This window comes from Pseudophryne corroboree, chromosome 2, assembly GCF_028390025.1.
Source record: "Pseudophryne corroboree isolate aPseCor3 chromosome 2, aPseCor3.hap2, whole genome shotgun sequence".
Taxonomy (NCBI): Eukaryota; Metazoa; Chordata; class Amphibia; order Anura; family Myobatrachidae; genus Pseudophryne; species Pseudophryne corroboree.
The window spans coordinates 725782703-725807005 of record NC_086445.1 but is presented as its reverse complement, the minus strand read 5'-3'; positions in this window follow the sequence as shown (position 1 = coordinate 725807005).

Sequence of the window (24303 nt, the reverse complement as noted above, 5' to 3'; positions counted from 1 at the left end):
GCCGGTCAGCGATGGGATGGTGCGAAAAATCCAATCGCACGGGTGTTTGCAAGGTGATTGACAGGAGGATGGTGGGTGGTAACTGACCATTTATTGGGAGTGTCCAGAAAAACGCAGGCGTGCCAAAGTATTTTCAGGGAGGGTGTCTGATGTCCGCTACGGCCCCGATCAGACTGTTGTGATCGTACTGTAGGAGTGAGTCCTGGGCTGTGCAGAGAATGCACAGAGATGATTTTAACAGCCTGGCGTACACATAGGATCGCACACTTGCATGGCGAATTTACACTCTTCCTGGGGACGAGGACTATCTGAACACAGGACAGCAAAGTTAGCAGCCCAGCGATCAGGTCTGAATCATCCCCATTGTCTCTACAGAGAACAGTCGGCTACATCTCATTTCCCTGTGCACATTACACATATACAGTATAAAAAAATGGGATATATCCAGATAAATTATATCCTAACTACTTACAGGTGTATTCAATTCTTGTCGGAACTGCCATCTTGTCTGAAAGACGGCAGTTACCGACTTTTTCAGTTTGAATAGTGATTCAACCCATTCAATGGTGCTGCCATTTTTCCGATAGGTCAGCAATTCCGACTTGTCGTAAAAAACATGGATCGGCGGATTAGCAGCGGATCCACGTGTTTTGTTGGATTTGCGGCCAAATCAGGCAGCTTTTAGCCCCGTTTTCGATAATGTCAATCCGACTTTAAAAAAAAGTCGGATTAACATTGTACAGAATAGCCAAAAATACTGCATTGTTGGATCCTTTCCGTCAGATTCATTCATTGAATACACCCCTTAGTGATGCACTGAAATTATTAAATTAAAATCCATTAAAAAGACAAATAGTTATTCAGAGTTATTATCAAACCAAAAAAAGTTAGCAAAATGGGCAAAACCATGTTGCATTGTAGGTGGGGCAGATGTAATATGAACAGAGAGATTTATATTTGGGTGGGTTATATTGTTTCTGTTCATGGTAAATGCTGGCTGCTTATTTTTTCACACTGCAATTTAGATTTCATTTTGAACACACCTGTGACGACGCTACCGGCCAATTCCACATATCCGCCAGTTTGAGAATTGCCACATGCGCCATACGGGGGTCACTTTTGACACACGGGATTACTTAAATACTTTCAGCTGCCACCAGCAAAGACTTTTCAATGTATTACAGACGTTGCAGGCGTCTTTAGCTTTACCTGTCACACACACACTGCGATACTTAGAAAAATAGGTAGGCGTGAGCCACACACAGGCTTTGAGTTCATAAGAACAACAGAATCAGAACTAAACTTAGGATTTTAATTTCAAGAATACTTCAGAGCTTTGGTTACAAAAAGGTTACAAAGATTATTAATTATATTTTAAAAACACACACAGAATACAAAAATCTCAATAAATGAAAAAGGAAATAAAAACTTACAGAAACCCTATTCACTTACGCAAGCGAATTTTAGATATTTCTGAAGTGGGGGACTTCACAGAATAACTCAGGTCACCTCCAACAATGTTGAATCCCCAAGAGGTCACAACTTCTATTTTCATGAGAGGGACAGACATAGTCTCCAGCTTCATCAGGCCCCCTCCCTTGGGATTTTTAACTACTTTCCTGCTGGACAAAACACCTATAACAGGTTTACATTTTGTTGGTGATAGAAAGAAGCACAGAAGGGGAGGGGGTGTAGCCCAAAGGCATTGAAATCTCCCTCAAAGAGAGTGAGGTCTGGGAAGATTTGTTGATAGACCCTCCCCCTCAGAGGTTCTGCAGCATCCAACTGTGGCCCACCCCTCCCTGGCTGCTCTCTGTCAGGGCAGAGGGGGGTTTGCATGGCAGGACTTGCATCACACTCCTGTCCAACCCTTTTGTTCATCTTACCCCGTGGCACTTGTAAATGTGGATTCTCATTCTGATTAAACATAATTTCACACTTTTTCCATACATCAGTGCCTCTGTCAGGCACAGCCATTCCTGACACTGATAAGCTTTCTACTTCCATTGCTAAGTTGAAAGGAGACAGTCTCTTATCAGCAGAAATACTTTCTGATTCCTTTCCAGGGTTAATGTGCAGCCCAAAAAACAATATGTTCCCTAATGCACACCGAGTGAAAAATATTACTACATAATAGTCAGATAATACGGAGATCTTAGTTGCGTATATCTGCAGATATAGGGTTAAGCCCCCAGGCCAATCGACAAGGCTTCTCCGTCACTGGGGGTCCCTAATACTAGGTATGGGTCCTGGGTGCAGGACCCCATGATGTCGGCACAGGCCGGCCACCCCAGGTCAGCACACAGGTGAGAATTAATAAGGGTTAATAAGAAGCACAGAAGTGCTATGTATGTGGTGTGATTAAAATAATATATACAAAGTGATAGGCAAAATCATAAGTGTTAATAAAGTGTTAGGGTGTGCCGACCTGAAGCAGCCCAGCCATACCGACACAGGGGCCACCGCACCCCACACCCACCCCATAAATAATTACAAATATGACTGGGTTTAATTCCCAGTGTAAGGCCACATGGTAATGGCTCCTACAGCATCTGAGAGCCAGCTTACCTGGAGATACCCCTGGATTCCCCTATGGCACTCTGGAGTCAGCAATCCCTCCTAATGCTGACCCATCCATGCCTCTCTAAATACAATGCACAAAATGGAAAGCTGCTCAATCAGATTGTAATGTCACTCAGGTGCTAAAAGGGAGGGGTAATTCTGTGTAGGAAAATCAATATGTTCCCTAATGCACACCGAGTGAAAAATATTACTACATAATAGTCAGATAATACGGAGATCTTTGTTGCGTATATCTGCAGATATAGGGTTAAGCCCCCAGGCCAATCGACAAGGCTTCTCTGTCACTGGGGGTCCCTAATACTAGGTATGGGTCCGGGGTGCAGGACCCCATGATGTCGGCACAGGCCGGCCACCCCAGGTCAGCACACAGGTGAGAATTAATAAGTGTTAATAAGAAGCACAGAAGTGCTATGTAAGTGGTGTGATTAAAATAATATATACAAAGTGATAGGGAAAATCATAATGTGTGCAGCCCTTCTGCATTGCCCTCTGCTGGGTACCTATAGCTAGGGCACACATCACACCAGGCACATCTTTATACAGTGTGCCCACATCATTCCCAGGTGTCTGTAACTCCGTGGGTGTAGTGGTACCACAATGGGGAAATATTTCCTCATTAACACATACTGGGGAAAATACACCTAGACATTTTTCCCAAACAATCTCTTCCTGCCCTTGTGCTGTATTGGGACTAGCTCTCTGTTTGGCCTGGAGAGGTATGTTTTCCACTGAAGCCTCAGTGTATGGGAATCCCTGCTGGGTGTCTGCATGCAAGAGCAGTGCAGGGAGGAGGGTCTGACTGTGAGGGACAGAAACGTGTGTTTCTCCCTTCCCCTCAGCTGTTGACACAGCCCCCTTCTCTGACACAACCTTGGTACCTAACATGCTGGCAGCATCCCCAACAGGCACATTATTTCCTACATTGATACATGCATCATCAGAATAACTGGTAACACGGGTACAAGACAATACATCATCCTCATTATTATCCTGACTGGGTGCATCATCCTGGGGTATTTGCAACACAACACAAGCATTTTCATCAATACAAGGAATCATTGCCCCTCCTTTATACATAGATGTTTGCCTGTTTTCAGGCCCCTCAGTACCTGCAGATCAATTTAAGCATTTTCCTCAACACCTGGATTCACTGTACTCCCCTGACACATAAACATTTGCATTTCATCTTGGTCCCACTGTACCTGCAAATCAACATGAGCTGTCTCAACAATACAGGGAGTAATTTCCTTGTCCCTACACATAGACATTGGCATGTTATCCGGATCATCCGGTACCTGGGGGAGACTGGTGATAGCAAGAAAAGCTGGCAACGTTGCAGTATCAGTAATGACATCACCCTCATTCATGCAGGTGGAGTGTGTTTGGCCCAAACCAGTTTCAAGTACCTCACTCTTAGGCAGGTTGGGTAGCACACATATGATAACAGGGTCCCCTCTCCCCACCTCGTGGTAAGATGCCTCTGGACAGACAGGGTTACTTCCTATCACATTAATCAGGGTGACACGGGACACATTGTTGCATACAGCCTTCAGCCCAACTACTGATACAGGTGGAACATAATCTGCTGACTGCACCTCACACAACTCTATATCAGGGCATGCACTTTCTGACAGAATAGATTCAGCCCCGTGTAATGACAAAGAGTTATTTTCTATTATACACAGGTTGGTAGCATTCTCAGCATCACATACATTGGCATTAATGTTGTGCGCATCAGCAGGTGTCCCCTGAGGAAAAGAAGGGTTAGTTCCTGCAGCAATATAGTTAATTTCACTGGTATTATCACAAGTCTATGTCACAGTAGAAAATTCTAAATGTTCACGAGGCACTATGTCTTTACCCAGAGTCACTTCTGTGCAAGATCCAGCAGTATCACATAGCATTACAGGCATTGTACCCAGAGTAATACCATTGCAAGGTTTAGCATCATCACATACTACCTGAGATGATTCACATTTTTCCAGACTTAGAAATGTCAGGCACACATTGTGCTATCAATTGTCCAAAGTCAGTTCTCACGAACACATTCTTGGGAATAATATCTGACACTCCCACCTCTCTTGTCGACATAATCTCCTCCACAATCAGGTCCTCCTGAAAATCAGCCTCTTCCAGCTGCAAATTCTGCGCAGACGGCGGTACTAGGCTGTCCGCACCAACAGCCTCTCTCAGTAGGGTACTCTGCACCTTGGAAGGTGAGAACTCTGTAACATAGTCCACACTGACTGTAGATGTTGGGGGTACCTGTTCCTCTTGGGGCACCCCTGCAGACTGGACTACTGCTTCTTCCGCTGATAAAAGAAGCTTTCGTAGACGTTGTCTTTCATCATCCACTCTGCGACACTGATCGTGCCAGAATGGGGTATCGAGCTTCCTCAAACTGTGAGCCTCTCTCCATGCATCTGCAAAACATTCCGCCAACTCACGCAGCAGGTACGCAGGATTCTCCTCTGGTCCTAACCACAGAAATGAGATTCTATACTGGCTGAAGGCGTTGCTCTCATCTTTCTGTGCAGAGGTCAGCTGCATGATCATCTCCCTGCAGGAAGTGTTGCGGCAGGGGATACCCTGCAGCAGACATTCTTTAATTAGCTCATCCGTGCTCATCCTGGAAAACAGGTCGGCTGGGTCATCCCCCATTGCTCTTCTGACACTGTCTCAGATGGTGGCCCAGCACTTTCTGCCGTCTCCCTGGCAGCCTCATGTTCCAGAGCTGCTTGGCTTTCAGCAAGGAACTGTTGCACCAGCTGCATAAGGGTTGCCCAGTCTGGATATGTCTTCATAGATGTAATTGCACTCTGTAAATACTTATCCAGGTCAGGACCTACAGTGTAGATGTAAGAGGTGCCTGACCTCCACTGGGTATTTGCAGTACTGTCCAAGTTCACATAGTCCGTCATACTAGGGACTTGATCCAGGCAAGGTTTAACGGTGACCTCCCTGGTCTCATGGTATCACGAGCAACCACTTTCTTGTCACGATGCAATTTGTAGCTTACATTCTCTTTCAGCTACTCGGTTTGCAGAACTCTTTTCTGCCATAGAACGCTCCCTCTGCACCAGTTGTGCAGCACAGGCAAGTTCTATCTCTCTCTCCTTTCGTCGGTTTTCAGAACTTGTTTCTGCCATAGAACTCTCCCTCTGCACCAGGTGTGCAGCACTGGCAGGCCCTATCTCTCCTCTCGTGCACTGGAGCACTTTCTTCCTGTCCAGCACGCAGCTCCGACAGTTTCCAGGAACGGGGGAATAAGATCCACATTTGAGGCAATCACAGCAGGCCTCACATTGATAACAGAGTCCACATCAGAATCCAGCGTTGCACTATTACTACCCGCAGTACGTAATAGTCCAGTACGCAATACATCTCCTACTGTCTCAGCAGCCCAGGCCGATGTATCATTCCCACGCACAGGTTTGCAGCCATCATGATGCTCTGTATCTTTCCCATACTTGATATCAGTCGGCGAATATTCATCCAAGGCCATATGCACAGACCTTGCGTCGATAACAGAGTCCACATCAGAAATCAGCATGGCACCATTACTACCTGCAGTACGAAACACTCCAGTGCGCAATACATCCCCTACTGTCTCGGCAGCACAGGGCGATGCATCATTCCCACGCACAAATTTGCCATCATCCTTCATCAGATGCTTAGACTTAGTCATCTTTGATCTCATTTTTGCCAAAATAAAATAATAGAAAAGAAAAACAAGAGATGGGGAGGGGAACAGAGATTGCCACTCACTGTGTGGATTTTAAAAATTATAATAAAGCTCTGAGTTCTGATTCTGGTGAAGTGGATGTTCCACTCACGGAATTATTACCACATTCGCTTAAGTTCTTAGATAAAAGCAAACAATCATCATCCCACCGCTTGCCACCACTTTGTGACGACGCTGCCGGCCAATTCCACAAATACGCCAATTTGAGAATTGCCACATGCGCCGTATGGGGGTCACTTTTGACACACGGGATTACTTAAATATTTTTAGCTGCCACCAGCAAAGACTTTTCAACGTATTACAGACGTTGCAGGCGTCTTTAGCTTTACCTGTCACACACACACTGCAATACTTAGAAAAATAGGTAGGCATGAGCCACACACAGCCTTTGAGTTCATAAGAACAACAGAATCAGAACTAAAATTAGGATTTTAATTTCAAGAATACTTCAGACCTTTGGTTACAAAAAGGTTACAAAGATTATTAATTATATTTTAAAAACACACACAGAATACAGCAATCTCAATAAATGAAAAGGAAATAAAAACTTACAGAAACCCTATTCACTTACGCAAGCGAATTTTAGATATTTCTGCCGAGGGGGACTTCACAGAGTAACTCAGGTCACCTCCAACAGTGTTGAATCCCCAAGAGGTCACAACTTCTATTTTCATGAGAGGGACAGATATAGTCTCCAGCTTCATCAGGCCCCCTCTATTGGGATTTTTAACTACTTTCCTGCTGGACAAAACACCTATACCAGGTTTACATTTTGTTGGTGATAGAAAGAAGCACAGGAGAAGGGCAGGGGGTGTAGCCCAAAGGCATTTAAATCTCCTTCAAAGAGAGTGAGGTCTGGGAGGATTTGTACCTTGTCACCCCTGGACTAGCCAGCAGTGGCGTGCGGTGAGGTCAGTGGCTGGTGAGGCACTGCAGCCATAATGTCCTTTGAGTACCGCTGACTCCTACAGCCGCTGAGCCAATGCCCGCTACTGGCAATGCCCCCGCCAAACTTGTGATGAGCAGAAGGCTAATATATTGTCAATTTATATACATTTATGGGAAAGAGAGAGGAGGAATATGGGGAGATGGAAGAGAGAGGAGAAGTATGGAGATGTGAGGAACAGGGGGAGACAGGAGAGAGGAGGAATAGGGGGGGACAACGCAAAGGGAGAGAGGAGGAATGGGGGAGAGGGCAGACAGAGAGAGAGGAATAGGGGGAGAAGGAATAGGGGGAGATGGGAGAGAGAGAGAAGGAATAGGGGGGAGACAACACAGAGGGAGAGGGGAGGAATGGGGGAGACGGCAGGCAGCAAGAGAGGAATAGGGGAAGGAATAGAGAGAGATGAGAGATAGAGAGAGAGAGAGAGAGAGAGAGAGAAGGAATAGAGGAGATTGCAGAGAGAGAGAGAGAGAGAGAGAGAGAGGAGGAATAGGGGTATACGGTAAAGAGAAGAAGTAGCGGAGAATCAGGAGAGAGGAGAAATGGGGGGGAGATGGGAGCGAGAGAGGAATAGAGGGAGATGGCAGAGAGGAGGAATAGGGGGTGACTGGAGAGATGAGAGAGAGAGGAGGAATAGGGGGAGACCACCAAATATAGCAATACACCAGTATGTAAGTAAAAATCAGAAGGGTGGTATTCAGTATACCGATTGTTGGGATCCCGGCGCACAGTATACCGGTGCCGGAATCCCGACAACTGGCATACCAACACCTTTCCTCCCTCTTGGGAGAAAATGGGGGCTCATTTGCGCTCGTCCGGCTGTCAGCAAGCCGGCGGTCGGGATCCCGGCGCCGGTATGCTGGCCGCTGGGGACCCGGCCGCCGGCAACTCATACTACACCCAAATCAGAACTAGTTAATGAAAGGAAAAGGGACTACAAGCAGTTACAAATGGGGGAATAAGGCAAGAGGGAGAGACAGTGAAGTGGGAGATGGATGGGGGTAGAATAGAGAGAGAGAGAGAGAGAGGGGGGGTGGAGAGAGAGATAGGGGGGGCAAGGAAGAGAGCGTAAACAAGAGAGAGAGAGAGCAGAGGGAGGGAGAGGGCAGAGGGAGGGAGAGAGAGTGGGAGCTGAGGGGGAGATAGACAGAAAGAGAGAGAGGGGGGCCAATGGACAGACAAAGAGATGCTGAACAGCACTTGCCACTTGTACAACTCCAGGATTTTGTTTTTCCTACCTGCGTCTGTGGCGTGGACAATCGTGCTGCTGCTGCACATCGAAATTGCTTCCGTCCAATGGTCGTTTTGGCGCTCGGGACGTCAGGGGACATGGAGAAGTATGGACCCCTCCTCCCCCCTCTAGCTGGGGAGTCCCAAACGGGCAGCATTAGGGAGTATGGGGGAGGAGCTGAGAGAGACGCCCTTCCTTCCCCTCCAGCTGGCCAATTCCAAACAGGCTGCATTATTGACTCTGGGGGGAGGAGCTGAGAACGCGGCTCTTCCCCCTCCCGTCCAGAACCCGAACACTACAGTGGCCACATTACCGCGGACTCTGGGGCACTGGCAGCGGGCAGCGCAGCAATGGCAGCAGCGCTGCCCGCTGCCAGTGCCCCAGAGTCCGCGCCCCTGAGCACTGGTGCGGTCTATGAGAAAGTCGGCGGCGATGGGTGGTCCTGGAAGGGGGGCAGAACCTCCGCTGCAGCCCTGCTCTCCCTGCATATAATCGGCTGTAAACTCCAGCAGGGGGAGCGGGGGCCGGATTATCGTCCGCTGCTGGTATAAGATCGGGGGGGGGGGGGGGGGCACAGTGGCAAATGCAGGATTTTGAATGGGGGGTTTGCAAATACTTGTTTACAGAACCAATGAAAAAAAGTCTGCTGCTGAGATAGGGCATCTCTAACCTGCAGCTCTCAAAATTGATAGCTGCAGGTGTCAGAACGGTCATACGTTGCCCTGCACATCAGCGTGCTATCTTTTAGATAGCAGCACCGATATGGACAGGGGTGCTTAGCGCCCCTGTCACTGGGCACGCACGCCGCATTAATACATGGTGGGGAGGAATGGTATCCGCGCATATAACGTGCGCGGATACTACTACCTCCCCCATATCGTAGTTTCATACATTTACCCCATAGTGTGGTAAATAAAAGATATCCATGTTCCCCTTGCCTTCCTGAATTTCCATGCATGCTTTATATGTACTATTGACATGTATGAAACTATCTTCCAGTATGCCCTGTGGAACATGTCCTAAAAACGCACAAACACACCCAGTAGAACATGCCTCAAACATACACCACCACCCCACAAAGTACGTGAAACACGACACACACAGACTCCCAGTGAAACATACAGACACACTCTCCCCCCGTAAACCATGACAAACACGCACACCCTCCCCCTTAGGGCTGTAACACACACTCCGTTTTTTCCGGCTTTTTGCCATCCGGGAGAAACCGGCAGAGTCGCTCACACAGGACGGCTTTGAGCCGTGTGTAATGCTGTGCGCATGCGCAGCATCAGACACGGCTTCAGAAAAAAACGTTGTGTGTGAAAGCTCCCCTTCACACACATGGTTTACTGGCTCCAAAGACGGCCCGGCGGCCGCCCGGCCGCCGGACCTTCCAGTGGTGAGACCCGGCTGCAACCCGGCAGCCGGGCCGGGGCCGTGCAGTGTGAAGGGACCCTAGCCCTCACACTGTTAACTACAATGCCGGCACGGGAAAAAGCCGTCCGGCTTTTTCCCGGCCGGCAAAAGCCGGGTAGTGTGTTTCAGCACTTACAGTGAAACAATACACGCAGACTCCCAGTGAAACATACACACACCCTCCCCTCTTCTCCCCGTGAAACAGGACACACACACTTCCCTCACCCAGTAAAACATGACAAACACAGACACCCATGTGAGACATGACACAGATCCCCAGTAAAACACACACACACACACACACACACACACACACACACACACACACACACCCTCCCCACCAGTGAAACATGACACAGACCCACCCCACCAGTAAACCCCCCCCTCTCCTTAAAAAAAACACACACACACACACACACACACACACACACACACACACACACACACACACTCCCCAACAGTGAAACACACATCCCTCCCCCCTCAGCGAAACACACACACCCCTCCCCCTCAGTGAAATACACACACCCTCCCCCTCAGTGAAACACACACACCCCTCCCCTGCATTAAACAATTCCCACACACACATCTCTCCCCACCACCAGTTAAACAAGCATCAGGACAGAGCCTCACCTGTCCAACATCATGAGTAAGCCCCCCTCATATGGCACACACCACCAGCACAGCTGAAGAGGAGTCGGACATTTCACTGGCACATCCGGCCAGCTCTTGCAAAGCACCACTGGGAGATCTGCCTGGGAGGAGCTGCATGCTGCTTCTGCAGCTAGCTCCCCCTATGTGTTCAGCCAGCGTCTCAGTGCAATAGGAGGCAGCTGGATCATGCTGCCGGCAGCCTCAGAGCATACCTGAGGCTCCGTGAAGTTATCTAAAAATAAAAAAAAATCGGTAAGCTGCGCCGATCGGCGGCCAGGTGGGGGCCCCTGCGTGCGTGTATGGGGCAGGGGGCGTGTTGCTCGTGTCAGCCAGCCCAGGAATGGGGGGTGGTTTGGTGCTGGGCAGCCAGTCCGGCCCTGCCCGCTGCCCAATCACATCAGTGTTAGTGACAGGGGCATGCTTTCATACGGGCTGAAAGCACGCCCCTGTCACAGAGGCACTTCTATGGGTGCCGCTTATCTGGCTTTTTTCAATGGGCTTCTACTGCCCGATGTTTGGCCCCGCCCCCCGTTTCCGGCACTTATATATTGACAGCAGGAGGCACCAAGAACGATGCCTCCGAACAAGTTTAAAACATTTTTTTTTACATGTTTTTAATGATATAAAGGATAACAGATACTTATGACACATAATCTGTGTCATAAGTATCTTCTATGTAATTTAATGATTAGGGACAGGGGAGGCACTGCCTCCCCTGCCTCCCCTGACTGCACGTCCCTGCTAGCCAGGAAGTTTTGGCTCCGTTATCTAAACATGTGGCCTCCTTTTACCTTCCATCAGGTAATTGATGTGGCCATCTCCCTCTTATCAGTATTTATAACCTCTGGTCTGGTCATTGCACATGTCATCTCAAACTTTATGGTCTGCAGATCTCCCCCAGCCTGGACCTATGGAGGTCAAATGCAGGATATTGCCTGTCAGCCATGTTGTCACATTTAGGCTGAAAGAATACAAAATTATATACAGTATATACAGTCACTTGAAAACATTATTGGTGATTATTCCTGCAGGTAATCACCACACCTTATATCACATACAATTTGTGATCCTCCTTTCTGTATTTAAACATGACAACACCCCACCCAAATCTAACTCTCTCTGCATATGTTACATCTGCCCCACCTGCAGTGCACATGGTTTTGCACAAATGCTTACTCTGAATAACCCCCATAGCCTGCAGCTCATGCCCTTATTTAGGGTGACCATATTATCCCTTTTACCTGGGACTCTCATGGATTACACAGGTTCTGTGGCTGATTAAAACCAGCTGAAATGTAGGCTTGAAGTCAGCCAGCCACAGAACCTGTGTAATCCATGAGCGTCCCAGGTAAAAGGGATAATATGGTCACCCTACCTTATTCTATACATATATCATATACCAACTCAAACATGCTCATTTCTCTAGACAAAACACAAGACTACATGGGAAAATAAAACTAAACACAACCTACTACCTACCCCTGATGTGATGACCTGGGGTAATTAGCTTGGTAGGGGGGTGAATTTGTGCAGTGTCTAGGTGTTCAAACAGGATTCAGCACAGCTTTTCAAGTAAATAAATGGAATTGTGCTTTACTTTCCGGATGAAATAGTACAACACAAATAAACAGAAAATAAACGCCTAGCCCCCATGCAGGGAACTGACTCACTTCTTCGCCCCTGACTTACCTTGGGCAGCTAATCTGCAAATGTAAAGTCTCTCAAATATAGTTAGCTTGGCCTCTGGATTGTCACACAAAGTCTCAGCCCTGCTCCTGCAGAGTAACATAAGATTTGGCCTACTGACATTCAGGCTCTCCGGCCTACTCACATTCAAGCTCTCAGACCTGGCTTCTTCTCAGCAACACATAGCTCAGTCCTGCTTTCTTGCAGATAGAATCCTGACTAACTGGCCTGCCTCACTCTGACTGTACCACTTCCATCTGGGTTCTGTCTCACCGGGTTGGATATGGGTGACCGGCGGTTGGGATATTGCCGGTCACCATACTGACGCCGGGATCCCGGTGTTTAGATAGTTGCCGGGGAGGAGGGGGGGGGGGGGGGGGGGGGGGCGAGCACAACTAAGCCACTTGCAGCACAGGTTCTATTCCCACTCTATGGGTGTTGTGGACACCCACGAGTGGGAATAGTCCCTGTCAGCATTATGGGTGGGATTCCGGTGTCGGTATAGTGACCGGCGGGGTCACATAACCGCATCCCTTCTCACCAGGGCAGTACACACAATCCCACTTGGACTGGATACACAGGCATCAGCCAGCCCTTGAGTGCACAGTCCCACCTGGACTGTCTCCTCTCTGCAGCAGCCATTAGGTGTGGTAACACCTCCTTTTTCTCCCCTGTGTGGGAGGATCCCTCCAGCCACACTCTGAACACGTGTCATTAATGCAATTTACCTTCACCCCCCCACATATATAATTAAAGGTATTCAAATGTGCTGCAAAGATAAATAATTATTTTTCTTCCATCCCAAACATATGTCGGATACATTAAATATTCACTGAACAGACTCCTGAGTGCCGCCTATATTCTCGCTTATAAATCACAGAGGCTCTGCACCCACTATATTAACTAACAATAATAAACAGTGGAGTTTTAGGTCATTTGGATCATGTATTGATCAATGCATTTAAATCTGCAGACCCCAACAAGGGACCCAGCTATACTGTGGGTTAGAGACAGGGAGCCTGAGATTTGTGTACATGCTGTTTGTGGACCGGTGCCTGGTTAAGGTACCCTGTAAACTTGCCGTGATAACGACCTGTTTACTGTGCTGTGGAAGTAAACAGACTGCTTTCTCCATACAACTGTGTCAGCGTCTTGTTTGTTGAAAGGTCGCTTTATTACAATATATTTCACAAGAAAATCTAACTATGGGGGGTATTCAATTGAAGTCAGAAACTGCCGTCTTGCCGGAAAGACGGCAGTTTCTGACTTTTTTAGGTCGGAAGTGGTTTCACCCTATTCAATGCTGCCTCCATTTTTCCAACAAGTCGGGAATTGCGAGTTGACGGAAAGCACGTGGAATGGCGTCTTCAGCCGCTGACCCACTTGTTTTGTTGGAAACGCGGACAAATCCGACAGGTTTCATACACGCACGAAGGGGGGGGGGGAGGGGTTCCGAGTGCCTGTCTGCCTGTAGGGTGAGCTGCAGCGAAAGCGCGCAGCTCCTTTCAGGCAGTACAGCAGCCAGGTGAAAGAGGGGCCACCGGGCCAGTAGTCTACATGATGTCCCGATTACTGTGAGTAGCATGTGGATGGGTGGAAGGGCTGTGCTTCCTGTCAATGGTGTGTTTGTAAGCTCTATACATGTATGCTGTATGTGTATGTATGGCATGTATGTGTGCATGTATACTCTGTGTGTATGTATGTATGTATGTATGTATGTATGTATGTATGTGTGTGTGCTGTGTGCATGTATACTGTATGTGTGCTGTGTGCATGTATACTGTGTGTGGCTGTGTGCATGTATACTGTGTCTGTGTGTTGTGTGCATGTGCATGTATAGTGTGTGTGTGTGTGTGTGTGTGTGTGTGTGTATGTGCTGTGTGTAACAATTGACATAGGTGCTAATGAAAAAGTAATGATAAAGCTGAAGAAAAGAATGTCATTTGAATGGCGTTGTTTTCAGGTGCGTCTGGCCGCGATCGGCAGTTGTTGATGACGTCACCTGCTGGTCCCATGAATCTGCTCCATGTCACGGCTTGGCAGTTGCCGGTCTCCTTATGTTTGCTGTGTGTGTGTGTGTGTATGTATGTATGTATGTATGTATGTATGTATGTATGTATGTATGTGTGCTGTGTGCATGTATACTGTGTGTATGTAAGTATGCTGTGTGCATGCATACTGTGTGTATGTATGTGTGCTGTGTGCATGTATACTGGATGTATGTATGTGTGCTGTGTGCATGTACACTGTGTGTGCACCTATAATGTGTGTGTGTGTGTGTGTGTGTATGCTGTGTGCATGTACACCGTGTGTATGTGTGTATGCTGCGTGTGTTTGTAAGTATGTTAATGTATGTGTGTATGGCACTCCTTTGACATACAAAATGATACTCAGGTGCACTCTGTATTTAATTTGAATCCAAGTAAAAAAGACAGGAGCCTGTAACCCCGACTTGTTGGTATGCTGTAATCTTGCATCATTATTGTTTTTTTTTTTTATAAAATCCTAAGGGCCCCTGGCTTTTTTTACCGGGAAAATACATGTATGTATATTTACATACATGTACGGAAACCCCCCCATGAAAATCCTGCGTTTGCCACTGGGTTTTAGCCCCATTTCCAACAATGTCAATCCGACTTTAAAAAAAGTCGGGTTGGCATTGTCAGGAAGAGCCAAATCCTGGCCGCTCATTGAATACTGAGATGTCGGATCCTTTCCGTCGGAAAGGATCCGACATCTATTGAATACACCCCTATATATCAATCACTAATCAGGCAGGTTATCTTAACCCATGAAATTTCAGTTTACACATCAATTCAGTAGATGGCGCACCAAGACAAATGCTGCATGTTATGGTTACACACAATGCTAGTTGATATCTAGCAGGTCATATTACTTGCAACCTTTTGGTGTTAGAGTTAAGTAGCAACAGATTTTTTTATCTATAATATTTGTTTGACTAAAGTGAATTTATACTGGACTCTGATCAGTACAATATTAGTTGGCATGACAGTATTTGTAAAATTAGTTCGGCTGAGCAATATGAGACATCCACGCGAGTGAAACCATGGGCAAACACTAGTATTCTAAAAAAAAAAACGTATATTTTATTATTTAGGTAACAAACTTTTTCACATGTGGATTATAAAGTGTTTTTTATTTTATTTAGCTATTTTTTTTTAAAACTTTCTTTTGTATACAGTTGGAACTGAAAGCCAAAGTCAGGCTTTCAGTTACACTTTATTCGTTAGCTAGCCAGTTCGGTCACGTTCATAGCAGTAAGTCAACCCTTACCTCTACTGACCAGTGGCAATTATTTATGATACATTTTGGCAATAGGAGCTTGTCTCTTGTTGTGATAAGCAGAAATACAACCCATCCCGTTTCCTGTTTTTAATACATTCGCTTGTTTATCCCACTTTTCCTTTACACAGCACTTACTGTGTGGAGAAGATATAGCTACACATTTGTTTAGATCTCAAATAAAGGGGAAATGCCAGGGAGCCTTACAATAGGCACAATCAGTGGCGGATTCAGTGTGGGGGGGGGGCACTCGCGCCCGTGCACCCCCTGTCATTTGTGGTCCGTGCCCCCCGCCCGCCCGCGCTGGGTCGATCCATTTCACAACTGCAGCCGCAGCTTAGGCTGGAGTTGCGGCTATGAAGTTGCTGGATGCCGCCCGCCCATTATGCAAATACTCCAGCCACAGTCAGAGCTGCGCTGCTGCGGCTGGAGTATTTGCATAGTGGACAGCATCGTGTTGGTACTAGTCCAACCTACGACGTTGCTTCATTGAAGACCGGAGCTGCTGTGGAGTGCAGGACTGCGGCGGCCGGCGGGTATGATGGCTGAGAAACAGCTTCCGACCTCAGCTGCTGAGCCTAGACACTGGTGCCAGGAAGCAGGCCTAGGTAAGCAGGGGGGGGGGGGGGGGGTGGCTGGCCAGCTTTGCTGCTAAGAGGCAGCCCCTGTGATCAGCTCACTACCCTGGATGCAGCCCACATGTGAGAGTTCTCTTCAATCCCACACTCACACACTGACACACACAGCCCCCTGCACACTGCCTCTCACACACTGCCCCCTACACCCTGTCCCTCACATGCTGCCTCCTGGCCCCTGCCCCTCACATGCTGCCTCCTGGCCCCTGCCCCTCACATGCTGCCTCCTGGCCCCTGCCCCTCACATGCTGCCTCCTGCCACTTGCCCCTAACACACTGCCCCCTGCACCTCACATGCTGCCCCCTGCTCCTCACACGCTGCCCCCTGCACCCTGCCTCTCACACACTGCCCCCTACACCCTGTCCCTCACACGCTGCCTCCTGGCCCCTGCCCCTAACACGCTGCCCCCTGCACCTCACACGCTGCCCCCTTCCCCTCACAACCTGCCCCCTGCTCCTCACACGCTGCCCCCTGCCCCTCTTATGCTTCCCCCTGCACCCTGCCTCTCACACACTGCCCCCTATACCCTGTCCCTCACACGCTGCCCCCTGCACCTAACACGCTGCCCCCTGCACCTCACAAGCTGCCCACTGCCCCTCACACGCTGCCCCCTGCCCCTCACACGCTTCCCCCTGCACCCTGCCACTCACACACTGCCCCCTGCACCTCACATGCTGCCCCTCACACGCTGCCACCTGCCCCTCACACGCTGCCCCCTGCCCCTCATATGCTTCCCCCTGCACCCTGCCTCTCACACACTGCCCCCTATACCCTGTCCCTCACACGCTGCCCCCTGCACCTAACACGCTGCCCCCTGCACCTCACAAGCTGCCCACTGCCCCTCACACGCTGCCCCCTGCCCCTCACACGCTTCCCCCTGCACCCTGCCACTCACACACTGCCCCCTGCACCTCACATGCTGCCCCTCACACGCTGCCACCTGCCCCTCACACGCTGCCCCTTGTAGTGGGGACATACCCCATTTCTGGGAGCGCATGCACCGAAGCCGCACGCAAATGTACTTGCCCCTTCCATGGTGCCCCCCTATAATTTTCTTCTGGATCCGCCCCTGGGCACAATACAGAACATATGTATTGGAGAAGTTTTGCATGGTGTACATAGGTTGTTTGAAAAACAGATTTCAATGCAGAGACTCACAAATACAGGTCTATCTACTGCTAAGACAATAAAACTGATGGCTAAATTACATTAACAAAAAAGCCAAAGCAGCAGCAATAGAGACCTACTCTACTTGTTTATCTTTTTAATTCATGATGCAAAGAGAACTTCCTACATAATGAGGAAATGTGATGTCTTGTCCTTTAGAACTTGTATTCAACAGTTGGAATACAAAAATGTGAACTGCTGCAGATAAAGATTATCTCACAGATAAATGGACAACCAGCATCAGTCATCATTTGCATCACTTCATTTATTTTAGTCCTATTGGAAGACCTAACAGACTAGTACAAACCAATAAGCATTTAAATATTCAGACGTTATTATCTGAGTTTTGTCTTTTGTTTCGCCATTTTGACAAATAAAATAGGTGTTCATGTTAACTCTAATTGTCTTTATGAAGAAATGGTTCCCCTAACCCAATCTTTCCCAGCTATTCTCATAGTCACTTTTCTTACCACAATACCTCTTAGGAGGTTATTCAGTAAGTATTGCAGATTCTGCTAAAAAGTAGAGATGAGCGGGTTCGGTTTCTCTGAATCCGAACCCGCACGAACTTCATGTTTTTTTTCACGGGTCCGAGCGACTCGGATCTTCCCGCCTTGCTCGGTTAACCCGAGCGCGCCCGAACGTCATCATGACGCTGTCGGATTCTCGCGAGACTCGGATTCTATATAAGGAGCCGCGCGTCGCCGCCATTTTCACACGTGCATTGAGATTGATAGGGAGAGGACGTGGCTGGCGTCCTCTCCATTTAGATTAGAAGAGAGAGAGAGAGAGATTGACCTGATTTACTGGAGCTTAGGAGTACTGTAGAACTGTAGAGAGTGCAGAGTTTACTAGTGACTGACCACAGTGACCACCAGACAGTGCAGTTTTATTTAATATATCCGTTCTCTGCCTGAAAAAAACGATACACAGTGACTCAGTCACATACCATATCTGTGTGCACTGCTCAGCCCAGTGTGCTGCATCATCTATGTATATATCTGACTGTGCTCAGCTCACACATCTTATAATTGTGGGGGAGACTGGGGAGCACTGCAGTGCCAGTTATAGGTTATAGCAGGAGCCAGGAGTACATATTATTATTAAAATTAAACAGTGCACACTTTTGCTGCAGGAGTGCCACTGCCAGTGTGACTGACCAGTGACCTGACCACACTGACCACCAGTATAGTTAGTAGTATAGTATACTATATTGTGATTGCCTGAAAAAGTTAAACACTCGTATCTGACTGTGCTCAGCTCACACATCTTATAATTGTGGGGGAGACTGGGGAGCACTGCAGTGCCAGTTATAGGTTATAGCAGGAGCCAGGAGTACATATTATTATTAAAATTAAACAGTGCACACTTTTGCTGCAGGAGTGCCACTGCCAGTGTGACTGACCAGTGACCTGACCACACTGACCACCAGTATAGTTAGTAGTATACTATACTATATTGTGATTGCCTGAAAAAGTTAAACACTCGTCGTGTGAATTCACTTGTGTGGTGTTTTTTTTTTTATTCTATAAAAAACTCATTCTGCTGACAGACAGTGTCCAGCAGGTCCGTCATTATATAATATATACCTGTCCGGCTGCAGTAGTGATATATATATATTTTTTATATCATTATTTATCATCCAGTCGCAGCAGACACAGTACGGTAGTTCACGGCTGTAGCTACCTCTGTGTCGGCACTGGGCAGTCCGTCCATAATTGTATACCACCTACCCGTGGTTTTTTTTTCTTTCTTCTTTATACATACATACTACTACTACATCTCTTTATCAACCAGTCTATATTAGCAGCAGACACAGTACAGTACGGTAGTCCACGGCTGTAGCTACCTCTGTGTCGGCACTCGGCAGTCCGTCCATAATTGTATACCACCTACCCGTGGTTTTTTTTTCTTTCTTCTTTATACATACATACTACTACTACTACATCTCTTTATCAACCAGTCTATATTAGCAGCAGACACAGTACAGTACGGTAGTCCACGGCTGTAGCTACCTCTGTGTCGGCACTGGGCAGTCCGTCCATAATTGTATACCACCTACCCGTGTTTTTTTTTTTCTTTCTTCTTTATACATACATACTACTACTACATCTCTTTATCAACCAGTCTATATTAGCAGCAGACACAGTACAGTACGGTAGTCCACGGCTGTAGCTACCTCTGTGTCGGCACTGGGCAGTCCGTCCATAATTGTATACCACCTACCCGTGGTTTTTTTTTCTTTCTTCTTTATACATACATACTACTACTACTACATCTCTTTATCAACCAGTCTATATTAGCAGCAGACACAGTACAGTACGGTAGTCCACGGCTGTAGCTACCTCTGTGTCAGCACTGGGCAGTCCGTCCATAATTGTATACCACCTACCCGTGGTTTTTTTTTCTTTCTTCTTTATACATACATACTACTACTACATCTCTTTATCAACCAGTCTATATTAGCAGCAGACACAGTACAGTACGGTAGTCCACGGCTGTAGCTACCTCTGTGTCGGCACTGGGCAGTCCGTCCATAATTGTATACCACCTACCCGTGGTTTTTTTTTCTTTCTTCTTTATACATACATACTACTACTACATCTCTTTATCAACCAGTCTATATTAGCAGCAGACACAGTACAGTACGGTAGTCCACGGCTGTAGCTACCTCTGTGTCGGCACTCGGCAGTCCGTCCATAATTGCATACCACCTACCCGTGGTTTTTTTTTCTTTCTTCTTTATACATACATACTACTACTACATCTCTTTATCAACCAGTCTATATTAGCAGCAGACACAGTACAGTACGGTAGTCCACGGCTGTAGCTACCTCTGTGTCGGCACTCGGCAGTCCATCCATAATTGTATACTAGTATCCATCCATCTCCATTGTTTACCTGAGGTGCCTTTTAGTTGTGCCTATTAAAATATGGAGAACAAAAATGTTGAGGTTCCAAAATTAGGGAAAGATCAAGATCCACTTCCACCTCGTGCTGAAGCTGCTGCCACTAGTCATGGCCGAGACGATGAAATGCCAGCAACGTCGTCTGCCAAGGCCGATGCCCAATGTCATAGTACAGAGCATGTCAAATCCAAAACACCAAATATCAGTAAAAAAAGGACTCCAAAACCTAAAATAAAATTGTCGGAGGAGAAGCGTAAACTTGCCAATATGCCATTTACCACACGGAGTGGCAAGGAACGGCTGAGGCCCTGGCCTATGTTCATGGCTAGTGGTTCAGCTTCACATGAGGATGGAGGCACTCAGCCTCTCGCTAGAAAAATGAAAAGACTCAAGCTGGCAAAAGCAGTGGCACCGCAAAGAACTGTGCGTTCTTCGAAATCCCAAATCCACAAGGAGAGTCCAATTGTGTCGGTTGCGATGCCTGACCTTCCCAACACTGGACGTGAAGAGCATGCGCCTTCCACCATTTGCACGCCCCCTGCAAGTGCTGGAAGGAGCACCCGCAGTCCAGTTCCTGATAGTCAGATTGAAGATGTCAGTGTTGAAGTACACCAGGATGAGGAGGATATGGGTGTTGCTGGCGCTGGGGAGGAAATTGACAAGGAGGATTCTGATGGTGAGGTGGTTTGTTTAAGTCAGGCACCCGGGGAGACACCTGTTGTCCGTGGGAGGAATAGGGCCGTTGACATGCCTGGTGAAAATACCAAAAAAATCAGCTCTTCGGTGTGGAAGTATTTCACCAGAAATGCGGACAACAGGTGTCAAGCCGTGTGTTCCCTTTGTCAAGCTGTAATAAGTAGGGGTAAGGACGTTAACCACCTCGGAACATCCTCCCTTATACGTCACCTGCAGCGCATTCATAATAAGTCAGTGACAAGTTCAAAAACTTGGGCCGACAGCGGAAGCAGTCCACTGACCAGTAAATCCCTTCCTCTTGTAACCAAGCTCACGCAAACCACCCCACCAACTCCCTCAGTGTCAATTTCCTCCTTCCCCAGGAATGCCAATAGTCCTGCAGGCCATGTCACTGGCAATTCTGACGAGTCCTCTCCTGCCTGGGATTCCTCCGATGCATCCTTGCGTGTAACGCCTACTGCTGCTGGCGCTGCTGTTGTTGCTGCTGGGAGTCGATGGTCATCCCAGAGGGGAAGTCGTAAGCCCACTTGTACTACTTCCAGTAAGCAATTGACTGTCCAACAGTCCTTTGCGAGGAAGATGAAATATCACAGCAGTCATCCTGTTGCAAAGCGGATAACTGAGTCCTTGACAACTATGTTGGTGCTAGACGTGCGTCCGGTATCCGCCGTTAGTTCACAGGGAACTAGACAATTTATTGAGGCAGTGTGCCCCCGTTACCAAATACCATCTAGGTTCCACTTCTGTAGGCAGGCGATACCGAGAATGTACACGGACGTCAGAAAAAGACTCACCAGTGTCCTAAAAAATGCAGTTGTACCCAATGTCCACTTAACCACGGACATGTGGACAAGTGGAGCAGGGCAGGGTCAGGACTATATGACTGTGACAGCCCACTGGGTAGATGTATGGACTCCCGCCGCAAGAACAGCAGCGGCGGCACCAGTAGCAGCATCTCGCAAACGCCAACTCTTTCCTAGGCAGGCTACGCTTTGTATCACCGCTTTCCAGAATACGCACACAGCTGAAAACCTCTTACGGCAACTGAGGAAGATCATCGCAGAATGGCTTACCCCAATTGGACTCTCCTGTGGATCTGTGGCATCGGACAACGCCAGCAATATTGTGTGTGCATTAAATATGGGCAAATTCCAGCACGTCCCATGTTTTGCACATACCTTGAATTTGGTGGTGCAGAATTTTTTAAAAAACGACAGGGGCGTGCAGAGATGCTGTCGGTGGCCAGAAGAATTGCGGGACACTTTCGGCGTACAGGCACCACGTACAGAAGACTGGAGCACCACCAAAAACTACTGAACCTGCCCTGCCATCATCTGAAGCAAGAAGTGGTAACGAGGTGGAATTCAACCCTCTATATGCTTCAGAGGTTGGAGGAGCAGCAAAAGGCCATTCAAGCCTATACAATTGAGCACGATATAGGAGGTGGAATGCACCTGTCTCAAGTGCAGTGGAGAATGATTTCAACGTTGTGCAAGGTTCTGATGCCCTTTGAACTTGCCACACGTGAAGTCAGTTCAGACACTGCCAGCCTGAGTCAGGTCATTCCCCTCATCAGGCTTTTGCAGAAGAAGCTGGAGGCATTGAAGAAGGAGCTAAAAGGGAGCGATTCCGCTAGGCATGTGGGACTTGTGGATGCAGCCCTTAATTCGCTTAACAAGGATTCACGGGTGGTCAATCTGTTGAAATCAGAGCACTACATTTTGGCCACCGTGCTCGATCCTAGATTTAAAACCTACCTTGGATCTCTCTTTCCGGCAGACACAAGTCTGCTGGGGTGCAAAGACCTGCTGGTGACAAAATTGTCAAGTCAAGCGGAACGCGACCTGTCAACATCTCCTCCTTCACATTCTCCCGCAACTGGGGGTGCGAGGAAAAGGCTCAGAATTCCGAGCCCACCCGCTGGCGGTGATGCAGGGCAGTCTGGAGCGACTGCTGATGCTGACATCTGGTCCGGACTGAAGGACCTGACAACGATTACGGACATGTCATCTACTGTCACTGCATATGATTCTCTCAACATTGAAAGAATGGTGGAGGATTATATGAGTGACCGCATCCAAGTAGGCACGTCACACAGTCCGTACTTATACTGGCAGGAAAAAGAGGCAATTTGGAGGCCCTTGCACAAACTGGCTTTATTCTACCTAAGTTGCCCTCCCACAAGTGTGTACTCCGAAAGAGTGTTTAGTGCCGCCGCTCACCTTGTCAGCAATCGGCGTACGAGGTTACATCCAGAAAATGTGGAGAAGATGATGTTCATTAAAATGAATTATAATCAATTCCTCCGCGGAGACATTGACCAGCAGCAATTGCCTCCACAAAGTACACAGGGAGCTGAGATGGTGGATTCCAGTGGGGACGAATTGATAATCTGTGAGGAGGGGGATGTACACGGTGATATATCGGAGGATGATGATGAGGTGGACATCTTGCCTCTGTAGAGCCAGTTTGTGCAAGGAGAGATTAATTGCTTCTTTTTTGGTGGGGGTCCAAACCAACCCGTCATATCAGTCACAGTCGTGTGGCAGACCCTGTCACTGAAATGATGGGTTGGTTAAAGTGTGCATGTCCTGTTTATACAACATAAGGGTGGGTGGGAGGGCCCAAGGACAATTCCATCTTGCACCTCTTTTTTCTTTTATTTTTCTTTGCTTCATGTGCTGTTTGGGGAGGTTTTTTTGGAAGGGACATCCTGCGTGACACTGCAGTGCCACTCCTAGATGGGCCCGGTGTTTGTGTCGGCCACTAGGGTCGCTAATCTTACTCACACAGCTACCTCATTGCGCCTCTTTTTTTCTTTGCGTCATGTGCTGTTTGGGGAGGGTTTTTTGGAAGGGACATCCTGCGTGACACTGCAGTGCCACTCCTAGATGGGCCAGGTGTTTGTGTCGGGCACTTGGGTCGCTGAGCTTAGTCACACAGCTACCTCATTGCACCTCTTTTTTTCTTTGCGTCATGTGCTGTTTGGGGAGTGTTTTTTGGAAGGGCCATCCTGCGTGACACTGCAGTGCCACTCCTAGATGGGCCAGGTGTTTGTGTCGGCCACTAGGGTCGCTTAGCTTAGTCATCCAGCGACCTCGGTGCAAATTTTAGGACTAAAAATAATATTGTGAGGTGTGAGGTATTCAGAATAGACTGAAAATGAGTGGAAATTATGGTTTTTGAGGTTAATAATAATATGGGATCAAAATGACCCCCAAATTCTATGATTTAAGCTGTTTTTTAGGGTTTTTTGAAAAAAACACCCGAATCCAAAACACACCCGAATCCGACGAAAAAAATTCGGTGAGGTTTTGCCAAAACGCGGTCGAAC